Consider the following 12500-nt stretch of genomic DNA (forward strand, 5'->3'; position numbering starts at 1 on the left):
ATTCTCTCGAGCTGGGAAATCGCTCATTTTTGCGTCGCCAAATATCGTACGAACGCCGTGAAACTTCCACAGGCTTTTTCAGCAGATTTGCACGTGCACTCAAAAAAGTCAAAATTTTTACACATAGACCCCATCAAACGGGAGAAATTGGCCCGGATTGCTCTCATGTGCGTTACGGGGCATCGTTTCTCTCGCGCCGAATTCCATCGAGCTGGGAAATCGCTCATTTTTGCGTCGCCAAATATCGTACGAACGCCGTGAAACTTCCACAGGCTTTTTCAGCAGATTTGCACCTGCACTCAAAAAAGTCAAAATTTTTACACATAGACCCCATCAAACGGGAGAAATTGGCCCGGATTGCTCTCATGTGCGTTACGGGGCATCGTTTCTCTCGCGCCGAATTCTCTCGAGCTGGGAAATCGCTCATTTTTGCGTCGCCAAATATCGTACGAACGCCGTGAAACTTCCACAGGCTTTTTCAGCAGATTTGCACGTGCACTCAAAAAAGTCAAAATTTTTACACATAGACCCCATCAAACGGGAGAAATTGGCCCGGATTGCTCTCATGTGCGTTACGGGGCATCGTTTCTGTCGCGCCGAATTCCATCGAGCTGGGAAATCGCTCATTTTTGCGTCGCCAAATATCGTACGAACGCCGTGAAACTTCCACAGGCTTTTTCAGCAGATTTGCACGTGCACTCAAAAAAGTCAAAATTTGTACACATAGACCCCATCAAACGGGAGAAATTGGCCCGGATTGCTCTCATGTGCGTTACGGGGCATCGTTTCTCTCGCGCCGAATTCTCTCGAGCTGGGAAATCGCTCATTTTTGCGTCGCCAAATATCGTACGAACGCCGTGAAACTTCCACAGGCTTTTTCAGCAGATTTGCACGTGCACTCAAAAAAGTCAAAATTTTTACACATAGACCCCATCAAACGGGAGAAATTGGCCCGGATTGCTCTCATGTGCGTTACGGGGCATCGTTTCTGTCGCGCCGAATTCCATCGAGCTGGGAAATCGCTCATTTTTGCGTCGCCAAATATCGTACGAACGCCGTGAAACTTCCACAGGCTTTTTCAGCAGATTTGCACGTGCACTCAAAAAAGTCAAAATTTTTACACATAGACCCCATCAAACGGGAGAAATTGGCCGGGATTGCTCTCATGTGCGTTACGGGGCATCGTTTCTCTCGCGCCGAATTCCATCGAGCTGGGAAATCGCTCATTTTTGCGTCGCCAAATATCGTACGAACGCCGTGAAACTTCCACAGGCTTTTTCAGCAGATTTGCACGTGCACTCAAAAAAGTCAAAATTTGTACACATAGACCCCATCAAACGGGAGAAATTGGCCGGGATTGCTCTCATGTGCGTTACGGGGCATCGTTTCTCTCGCTCCGAATTCCATCGAGCTGGGAAATCGCTCATTTTTGCGTCGCCAAATATCGTACGAACGCCGTGAAACTTCCACAGGCTTTTTCAGCAGATTTGCACGTGCACTCAAAAAAGTCAAAATTTTTACACATAGACCCCATCAAACGGGAGAAATTGGCCGGGATTGCTCTCATGTGCGTTACGGGGCATCGTTTCTCTCGCGCCGAATTCCATCGAGCTGGGAAATCGCTCATTTTTGCGTCGCCAAATATCGTACGAACGCCGTGAAACTTCCACAGGCTTTTCCAGCAGATTTGCACGTGCACTCAAAAAAGTCAAAATTTTTACACATAGACCCCATCAAACGGGAGAAATTGGCCCGGATTGCTCTCATGTGCGTTACGGGGCATCGTTTCTCTCGCGCCGAATTCTCTCGAGCTGGGAAATCGCTCATTTTTGCGTCGCCAAATATCGTACGAACGCCGTGAAACTTCCACAGGCTTTTTCAGCAGATTTGCACCTGCACTCAAAAAAGTCAAAATTTTTACACATAGACCCCATCAAACGGGAGAAATTGGCCCGGATTGCTCTCATGTGCGTTACGGGGCATCGTTTCTCTCGCTCCGAATTCCATCGAGCTTGGAAATCGCTCATTTTTGCGTCGCCAAATATCGTACGAACGCCGTGAAACTTCCACAGGCTTTTCCAGCAGATTTGCACCTGCACTCAAAAAAGTCAAAATTTTTACACATAGACCCCATCAAACGGGAGAAATTGGCCGGGATTGCTCTCATGTGCGTTACGGGGCATCGTTTCTCTCGCTCCGAATTCCATCGAGCTGGGAAATCGCTCATTTTTGCGTCGCCAAATATCGTACGAACGCCGTGAAACTTCCACAGGCTTTTTCAGCAGATTTGCACGTGCACTCAAAAAAGTCAAAATTTGTACACATAGACCCCATCAAACGGGAGAAATTGGCCGGGATTGCTCTCATGTGCGTTACGGGGCATCGTTTCTCTCGCTCCGAATTCCATCGAGCTTGGAAATCGCTCATTTTTGCGTCGCCAAATATCGTACGAACGCCGTGAAACTTCCACAGGCTTTTCCAGCAGATTTGCACCTGCACTCAAAAAAGTCAAAATTTTTACACATAGACCCCATCAAACGGGAGAAATTGGCCCGGATTGCTCTCATGTGCGTTACGGGGCATCGTTTCTGTCGCGCCGAATTCCATCGAGCTGGGAAATCGCTCATTTTTGCGTCGCCAAATATCGTACGAACGCCGTGAAACTTCCACAGGCTTTTCCAGCAGATTTGCACCTGCACTCAAAAAAGTCAAAATTTTTACACATAGACCCCATCAAACGGGAGAAATTGGCCGGGATTGCTCTCATGTGCGTTACGGGGCATCGTTTCTCTCGCGCCGAATTCCATCGAGCTGGGAAATCGCTCATTTTTGCGTCGCCAAATATCGTACGAACGCCGTGAAACTTCCACAGGCTTTTCCAGCAGATTTGCACGTGCACTCAAAAAAGTCAAAATTTTTACACATAGACCCCATCAAACGGGAGAAATTGGCCCGGATTGCTCTCATGTGCGTTACGGGGCATCGTTTCTCTCGCGCCGAATTCTCTCGAGCTGGGAAATCGCTCATTTTTGCGTCGCCAAATATCGTACGAACGCCGTGAAACTTCCACAGGCTTTTTCAGCAGATTTGCACGTGCACTCAAAAAAGTCAAAATTTTTACACATAGACCCCATCAAACGGGAGAAATTGGCCCGGATTGCTCTCATGTGCGTTACGGGGCATCGTTTCTCTCGCTCCGAATTCCATCGAGCTTGGAAATCGCTCATTTTTGCGTCGCCAAATATCGTACGAACGCCGTGAAACTTCCACAGGCTTTTCCAGCAGATTTGCACCTGCACTCAAAAAAGTCAAAATTTTTACACATAGACCCCATCAAACGGGAGAAATTGGCCCGGATTGCTCTCATGTGCGTTACGGGGCATCGTTTCTGTCGCGCCGAATTCCATCGAGCTGGGAAATCGCTCATTTTTGCGTCGCCAAATATCGTACGAACGCCGTGAAACTTCCACAGGCTTTTCCAGCAGATTGGCACGTGCACTCAAAAAAGTCAAAATTTGTACACATAGACCCCATCAAACGGGAGAAATTGGCCGGGATTGCTCTCATGTGCGTTACGGGGCATCGTTTCTCTCGCTCCGAATTCCATCGAGCTGGGAAATCGCTCATTTTTGCGTCGCCAAATATCGTACGAACGCCGTGAAACTTCCACAGGCTTTTCCAGCAGATTTGCACGTGCACTCAAAAAAGTCAAAATTTTTACACATAGACCCCATCAAACGGGAGAAATTGGCCCGGATTGCTCTCATGTGCGTTACGGGGCATCGTTTCTCTCGCGCCGAATTCTCTCGAGCTGGGAAATCGCTCATTTTTGCGTCGCCAAATATCGTACGAACGCCGTGAAACTTCCACAGGCTTTTTCAGCAGATTTGCACGTGCACTCAAAAAAGTCAAAATTTGTACACATAGACCCCATCAAACGGGAGAAATTGGCCGGGATTGCTCTCATGTGCGTTACGGGGCATCGTTTCTCTCGCTCCGAATTCCATCGAGCTTGGAAATCGCTCATTTTTGCGTCGCCAAATATCGTACGAACGCCGTGAAACTTCCACAGGCTTTTCCAGCAGATTTGCACCTGCACTCAAAAAAGTCAAAATTTTTACACATAGACCCCATCAAACGGGAGAAATTGGCCCGGATTGCTCTCATGTGCGTTACGGGGCATCGTTTCTGTCGCGCCGAATTCCATCGAGCTGGGAAATCGCTCATTTTTGCGTCGCCAAATATCGTACGAACGCCGTGAAACTTCCACAGGCTTTTCCAGCAGATTGGCACGTGCACTCAAAAAAGTCAAAATTTGTACACATAGACCCCATCAAACGGGAGAAATTGGCCGGGATTGCTCTCATGTGCGTTACGGGGCATCGTTTCTCTCGCTCCGAATTCCATCGAGCTGGGAAATCGCTCATTTTTGCGTCGCCAAATATCGTACGAACGCCGTGAAACTTCCACAGGCTTTTTCAGCAGATTTGCACGTGCACTCAAAAAAGTCAAAATTTTTACACATAGACCCCATCAAACGGGAGAAATTGGCCGGGATTGCTCTCATGTGCGTTACGGGGCATCGTTTCTCTCGCGCCGAATTCCATCGAGCTGGGAAATCGCTCATTTTTGCGTCGCCAAATATCGTACGAACGCCGTGAAACTTCCACAGGCTTTTTCAGCAGATTTGCACGTGCACTCAAAAAAGTCAAAATTTTTACACATAGACCCCATCAAACGGGAGAAATTGGCCCGGATTGCTCTCATGTGCGTTACGGGGCATCGTTTCTCTCGCTCCGAATTCCATCGAGCTTGGAAATCGCTCATTTTTGCGTCGCCAAATATCGTACGAACGCCGTGAAACTTCCACAGGCTTTTCCAGCAGATTTGCACCTGCACTCAAAAAAGTCAAAATTTTTACACATAGACCCCATCAAACGGGAGAAATTGGCCCGGATTGCTCTCATGTGCGTTACGGGGCATCGTTTCTCTCGCGCCGAATTCTCTCGAGCTGGGAAATCGCTCATTTTTGCGTCGCCAAATATCGTACGAACGCCGTGAAACTTCCACAGGCTTTTTCAGCAGATTTGCACCTGCACTCAAAAAAGTCAAAATTTGTACACATAGACCCCATCAAACGGGAGAAATTGGCCGGGATTGCTCTCATGTGCGTTACGGGGCATCGTTTCTCTCGCTCCGAATTCCATCGAGCTGGGAAATCGCTCATTTTTGCGTCGCCAAATATCGTACGAACGCCGTGAAACTTCCACAGGCTTTTTCAGCAGATTTGCACGTGCACTCAAAAAAGTCAAAATTTTTACACATAGACCCCATCAAACGGGAGAAATTGGCCGGGATTGCTCTCATGTGCGTTACGGGGCATCGTTTCTCTCGCGCCGAATTCCATCGAGCTGGGAAATCGCTCATTTTTGCGTCGCCAAATATCGTACGAACGCCGTGAAACTTCCACAGGCTTTTCCAGCAGATTTGCACGTGCACTCAAAAAAGTCAAAATTTTTACACATAGACCCCATCAAACGGGAGAAATTGGCCCGGATTGCTCTCATGTGCGTTACGGGGCATCGTTTCTCTCGCGCCGAATTCTCTCGAGCTGGGAAATCGCTCATTTTTGCGTCGCCAAATATCGTACGAACGCCGTGAAACTTCCACAGGCTTTTTCAGCAGATTTGCACCTGCACTCAAAAAAGTCAAAATTTTTACACATAGACCCCATCAAACGGGAGAAATTGGCCCGGATTGCTCTCATGTGCGTTACGGGGCATCGTTTCTCTCGCTCCGAATTCCATCGAGCTTGGAAATCGCTCATTTTTGCGTCGCCAAATATCGTACGAACGCCGTGAAACTTCCACAGGCTTTTCCAGCAGATTTGCACCTGCACTCAAAAAAGTCAAAATTTTTACACATAGACCCCATCAAACGGGAGAAATTGGCCCGGATTGCTCTCATGTGCGTTACGGGGCATCGTTTCTGTCGCGCCGAATTCCATCGAGCTGGGAAATCGCTCATTTTTGCGTCGCCAAATATCGTACGAACGCCGTGAAACTTCCACAGGCTTTTTCAGCAGATTTGCACCTGCACTCAAAAAAGTCAAAATTTGTACACATAGACCCCATCAAACGGGAGAAATTGGCCGGGATTGCTCTCATGTGCGTTACGGGGCATCGTTTCTCTCGCTCCGAATTCCATCGAGCTGGGAAATCGCTCATTTTTGCGTCGCCAAATATCGTACGAACGCCGTGAAACTTCCACAGGCTTTTTCAGCAGATTTGCACGTGCACTCAAAAAAGTCAAAATTTTTACACATAGACCCCATCAAACGGGAGAAATTGGCCGGGATTGCTCTCATGTGCGTTACGGGGCATCGTTTCTCTCGCGCCGAATTCCATCGAGCTGGGAAATCGCTCATTTTTGCGTCGCCAAATATCGTACGAACGCCGTGAAACTTCCACAGGCTTTTCCAGCAGATTTGCACGTGCACTCAAAAAAGTCAAAATTTTTACACATAGACCCCATCAAACGGGAGAAATTGGCCCGGATTGCTCTCATGTGCGTTACGGGGCATCGTTTCTCTCGCGCCGAATTCTCTCGAGCTGGGAAATCGCTCATTTTTGCGTCGCCAAATATCGTACGAACGCCGTGAAACTTCCACAGGCTTTTTCAGCAGATTTGCACCTGCACTCAAAAAAGTCAAAATTTTTACACATAGACCCCATCAAACGGGAGAAATTGGCCCGGATTGCTCTCATGTGCGTTACGGGGCATCGTTTCTCTCGCTCCGAATTCCATCGAGCTTGGAAATCGCTCATTTTTGCGTCGCCAAATATCGTACGAACGCCGTGAAACTTCCACAGGCTTTTCCAGCAGATTTGCACCTGCACTCAAAAAAGTCAAAATTTTTACACATAGACCCCATCAAACGGGAGAAATTGGCCCGGATTGCTCTCATGTGCGTTACGGGGCATCGTTTCTGTCGCGCCGAATTCCATCGAGCTGGGAAATCGCTCATTTTTGCGTCGCCAAATATCGTACGAACGCCGTGAAACTTCCACAGGCTTTTCCAGCAGATTGGCACGTGCACTCAAAAAAGTCAAAATTTGTACACATAGACCCCATCAAACGGGAGAAATTGGCCGGGATTGCTCTCATGTGCGTTACGGGGCATCGTTTCTCTCGCTCCGAATTCCATCGAGCTGGGAAATCGCTCATTTTTGCGTCGCCAAATATCGTACGAACGCCGTGAAACTTCCACAGGCTTTTTCAGCAGATTTGCACGTGCACTCAAAAAAGTCAAAATTTGTACACATAGACCCCATCAAACGGGAGAAATTGGCCGGGATTGCTCTCATGTGCGTTACGGGGCATCGTTTCTCTCGCGCCGAATTCCATCGAGCTGGGAAATCGCTCATTTTTGCGTCGCCAAATATCGTACGAACGCCGTGAAACTTCCACAGGCTTTTTCAGCAGATTTGCACGTGCACTCAAAAAAGTCAAAATTTTTACACATAGACCCCATCAAACGGGAGAAATTGGCCGGGATTGCTCTCATGTGCGTTACGGGGCATCGTTTCTCTCGCGCCGAATTCCATCGAGCTGGGAAATCGCTCATTTTTGCGTCGCCAAATATCGTACGAACGCCGTGAAACTTCCACAGGCTTTTTCAGCAGATTTGCACGTGCACTCAAAAAAGTCAAAATTTTTACACATAGACCCCATCAAACGGGAGAAATTGGCCCGGATTGCTCTCATGTGCGTTACGGGGCATCGTTTCTCTCGCTCCGAATTCCATCGAGCTTGGAAATCGCTCATTTTTGCGTCGCCAAATATCGTACGAACGCCGTGAAACTTCCACAGGCTTTTCCAGCAGATTTGCACCTGCACTCAAAAAAGTCAAAATTTTTACACATAGACCCCATCAAACGGGAGAAATTGGCCCGGATTGCTCTCATGTGCGTTACGGGGCATCGTTTCTCTCGCGCCGAATTCTCTCGAGCTGGGAAATCGCTCATTTTTGCGTCGCCAAATATCGTACGAACGCCGTGAAACTTCCACAGGCTTTTTCAGCAGATTTGCACCTGCACTCAAAAAAGTCAAAATTTGTACACATAGACCCCATCAAACGGGAGAAATTGGCCGGGATTGCTCTCATGTGCGTTACGGGGCATCGTTTCTCTCGCTCCGAATTCCATCGAGCTGGGAAATCGCTCATTTTTGCGTCGCCAAATATCGTACGAACGCCGTGAAACTTCCACAGGCTTTTTCAGCAGATTTGCACGTGCACTCAAAAAAGTCAAAATTTTTACACATAGACCCCATCAAACGGGAGAAATTGGCCGGGATTGCTCTCATGTGCGTTACGGGGCATCGTTTCTCTCGCGCCGAATTCCATCGAGCTGGGAAATCGCTCATTTTTGCGTCGCCAAATATCGTACGAACGCCGTGAAACTTCCACAGGCTTTTCCAGCAGATTTGCACGTGCACTCAAAAAAGTCAAAATTTTTACACATAGACCCCATCAAACGGGAGAAATTGGCCCGGATTGCTCTCATGTGCGTTACGGGGCATCGTTTCTCTCGCGCCGAATTCTCTCGAGCTGGGAAATCGCTCATTTTTGCGTCGCCAAATATCGTACGAACGCCGTGAAACTTCCACAGGCTTTTTCAGCAGATTTGCACGTGCACTCAAAAAAGTCAAAATTTTTACACATAGACCCCATCAAACGGGAGAAATTGGCCCGGATTGCTCTCATGTGCGTTACGGGGCATCGTTTCTCTCGCTCCGAATTCCATCGAGCTTGGAAATCGCTCATTTTTGCGTCGCCAAATATCGTACGAACGCCGTGAAACTTCCACAGGCTTTTCCAGCAGATTTGCACCTGCACTCAAAAAAGTCAAAATTTTTACACATAGACCCCATCAAACGGGAGAAATTGGCCCGGATTGCTCTCATGTGCGTTACGGGGCATCGTTTCTGTCGCGCCGAATTCCATCGAGCTGGGAAATCGCTCATTTTTGCGTCGCCAAATATCGTACGAACGCCGTGAAACTTCCACAGGCTTTTCCAGCAGATTGGCACGTGCACTCAAAAAAGTCAAAATTTGTACACATAGACCCCATCAAACGGGAGAAATTGGCCGGGATTGCTCTCATGTGCGTTACGGGGCATCGTTTCTCTCGCTCCGAATTCCATCGAGCTGGGAAATCGCTCATTTTTGCGTCGCCAAATATCGTACGAACGCCGTGAAACTTCCACAGGCTTTTTCAGCAGATTTGCACGTGCACTCAAAAAAGTCAAAATTTGTACACATAGACCCCATCAAACGGGAGAAATTGGCCGGGATTGCTCTCATGTGCGTTACGGGGCATCGTTTCTCTCGCGCCGAATTCCATCGAGCTGGGAAATCGCTCATTTTTGCGTCGCCAAATATCGTACGAACGCCGTGAAACTTCCACAGGCTTTTTCAGCAGATTTGCACGTGCACTCAAAAAAGTCAAAATTTTTACACATAGACCCCATCAAACGGGAGAAATTGGCCGGGATTGCTCTCATGTGCGTTACGGGGCATCGTTTCTCTCGCGCCGAATTCCATCGAGCTGGGAAATCGCTCATTTTTGCGTCGCCAAATATCGTACGAACGCCGTGAAACTTCCACAGGCTTTTTCAGCAGATTTGCACGTGCACTCAAAAAAGTCAAAATTTTTACACATAGACCCCATCAAACGGGAGAAATTGGCCCGGATTGCTCTCATGTGCGTTACGGGGCATCGTTTCTCTCGCTCCGAATTCCATCGAGCTTGGAAATCGCTCATTTTTGCGTCGCCAAATATCGTACGAACGCCGTGAAACTTCCACAGGCTTTTCCAGCAGATTTGCACCTGCACTCAAAAAAGTCAAAATTTTTACACATAGACCCCATCAAACGGGAGAAATTGGCCCGGATTGCTCTCATGTGCGTTACGGGGCATCGTTTCTCTCGCGCCGAATTCTCTCGAGCTGGGAAATCGCTCATTTTTGCGTCGCCAAATATCGTACGAACGCCGTGAAACTTCCACAGGCTTTTTCAGCAGATTTGCACCTGCACTCAAAAAAGTCAAAATTTGTACACATAGACCCCATCAAACGGGAGAAATTGGCCGGGATTGCTCTCATGTGCGTTACGGGGCATCGTTTCTCTCGCTCCGAATTCCATCGAGCTGGGAAATCGCTCATTTTTGCGTCGCCAAATATCGTACGAACGCCGTGAAACTTCCACAGGCTTTTTCAGCAGATTTGCACGTGCACTCAAAAAAGTCAAAATTTTTACACATAGACCCCATCAAACGGGAGAAATTGGCCGGGATTGCTCTCATGTGCGTTACGGGGCATCGTTTCTCTCGCGCCGAATTCCATCGAGCTGGGAAATCGCTCATTTTTGCGTCGCCAAATATCGTACGAACGCCGTGAAACTTCCACAGGCTTTTCCAGCAGATTTGCACGTGCACTCAAAAAAGTCAAAATTTTTACACATAGACCCCATCAAACGGGAGAAATTGGCCCGGATTGCTCTCATGTGCGTTACGGGGCATCGTTTCTCTCGCGCCGAATTCTCTCGAGCTGGGAAATCGCTCATTTTTGCGTCGCCAAATATCGTACGAACGCCGTGAAACTTCCACAGGCTTTTTCAGCAGATTTGCACGTGCACTCAAAAAAGTCAAAATTTTTACACATAGACCCCATCAAACGGGAGAAATTGGCCCGGATTGCTCTCATGTGCGTTACGGGGCATCGTTTCTCTCGCTCCGAATTCCATCGAGCTTGGAAATCGCTCATTTTTGCGTCGCCAAATATCGTACGAACGCCGTGAAACTTCCACAGGCTTTTCCAGCAGATTTGCACCTGCACTCAAAAAAGTCAAAATTTTTACACATAGACCCCATCAAACGGGAGAAATTGGCCCGGATTGCTCTCATGTGCGTTACGGGGCATCGTTTCTGTCGCGCCGAATTCCATCGAGCTGGGAAATCGCTCATTTTTGCGTCGCCAAATATCGTACGAACGCCGTGAAACTTCCACAGGCTTTTCCAGCAGATTGGCACGTGCACTCAAAAAAGTCAAAATTTGTACACATAGACCCCATCAAACGGGAGAAATTGGCCGGGATTGCTCTCATGTGCGTTACGGGGCATCGTTTCTCTCGCTCCGAATTCCATCGAGCTGGGAAATCGCTCATTTTTGCGTCGCCAAATATCGTACGAACGCCGTGAAACTTCCACAGGCTTTTCCAGCAGATTTGCACGTGCACTCAAAAAAGTCAAAATTTTTACACATAGACCCCATCAAACGGGAGAAATTGGCCGGGATTGCTCTCATGTGCGTTACGGGGCATCGTTTCTCTCGCTCCGAATTCCATCGAGCTGGGAAATCGCTCATTTTTGCGTCGCCAAATATCGTACGAACGCCGTGAAACTTCCACAGGCTTTTTCAGCAGATTTGCACGTGCACTCAAAAAAGTCAAAATTTTTACACATAGACCCCATCAAACGGGAGAAATTGGCCGGGATTGCTCTCATGTGCGTTACGGGGCATCGTTTCTCTCGCGCCGAATTCCATCGAGCTGGGAAATCGCTCATTTTTGCGTCGCCAAATATCGTACGAACGCCGTGAAACTTCCACAGGCTTTTCCAGCAGATTGGCACGTGCACTCAAAAAAGTCAAAATTTGTACACATAGACCCCATCAAACGGGAGAAATTGGCCGGGATTGCTCTCATGTGCGTTACGGGGCATCGTTTCTCTCGCTCCGAATTCCATCGAGCTGGGAAATCGCTCATTTTTGCGTCGCCAAATATCGTACGAACGCCGTGAAACTTCCACAGGCTTTTCCAGCAGATTTGCACCTGCACTCAAAAAAGTCAAAATTTTTACACATAGACCCCATCAAACGGGAGAAATTGGCCCGGATTGCTCTCATGTGCGTTACGGGGCATCGTTTCTCTCGCGCCGAATTCTCTCGAGCTGGGAAATCGCTCATTTTTGCGTCGCCAAATATCGTACGAACGCCGTGAAACTTCCACAGGCTTTTTCAGCAGATTTGCACCTGCACTCAAAAAAGTCAAAATTTTTACACATAGACCCCATCAAACGGGAGAAATTGGCCGGGATTGCTCTCATGTGCGTTACGGGGCATCGTTTCTCTCGCGCCGAATTCCATCGAGCTGGGAAATCGCTCATTTTTGCGTCGCCAAATATCGTACGAACGCCGTGAAACTTCCACAGGCTTTTCCAGCAGATTGGCACGTGCACTCAAAAAAGTCAAAATTTGTACACATAGACCCCATCAAACGGGAGAAATTGGCCCGGATTGCTCTCATGTGCGTTACGGGGCATCGTTTCTCTCGCTCCGAATTCCATCGAGCTTGGAAATCGCTCATTTTTGCGTCGCCAAATATCGTACGAACGCCGTGAAACTTCCACAGGCTTTTCCAGCAGATTTGCACCTGCACT

This window comes from Lampetra fluviatilis, unplaced genomic scaffold (genome assembly GCF_964198595.1).
Source record: "Lampetra fluviatilis unplaced genomic scaffold, kcLamFluv1.1 SCAFFOLD_318, whole genome shotgun sequence".
Lineage (NCBI taxonomy): Eukaryota > Metazoa > Chordata > Hyperoartia > Petromyzontiformes > Petromyzontidae > Lampetra > Lampetra fluviatilis.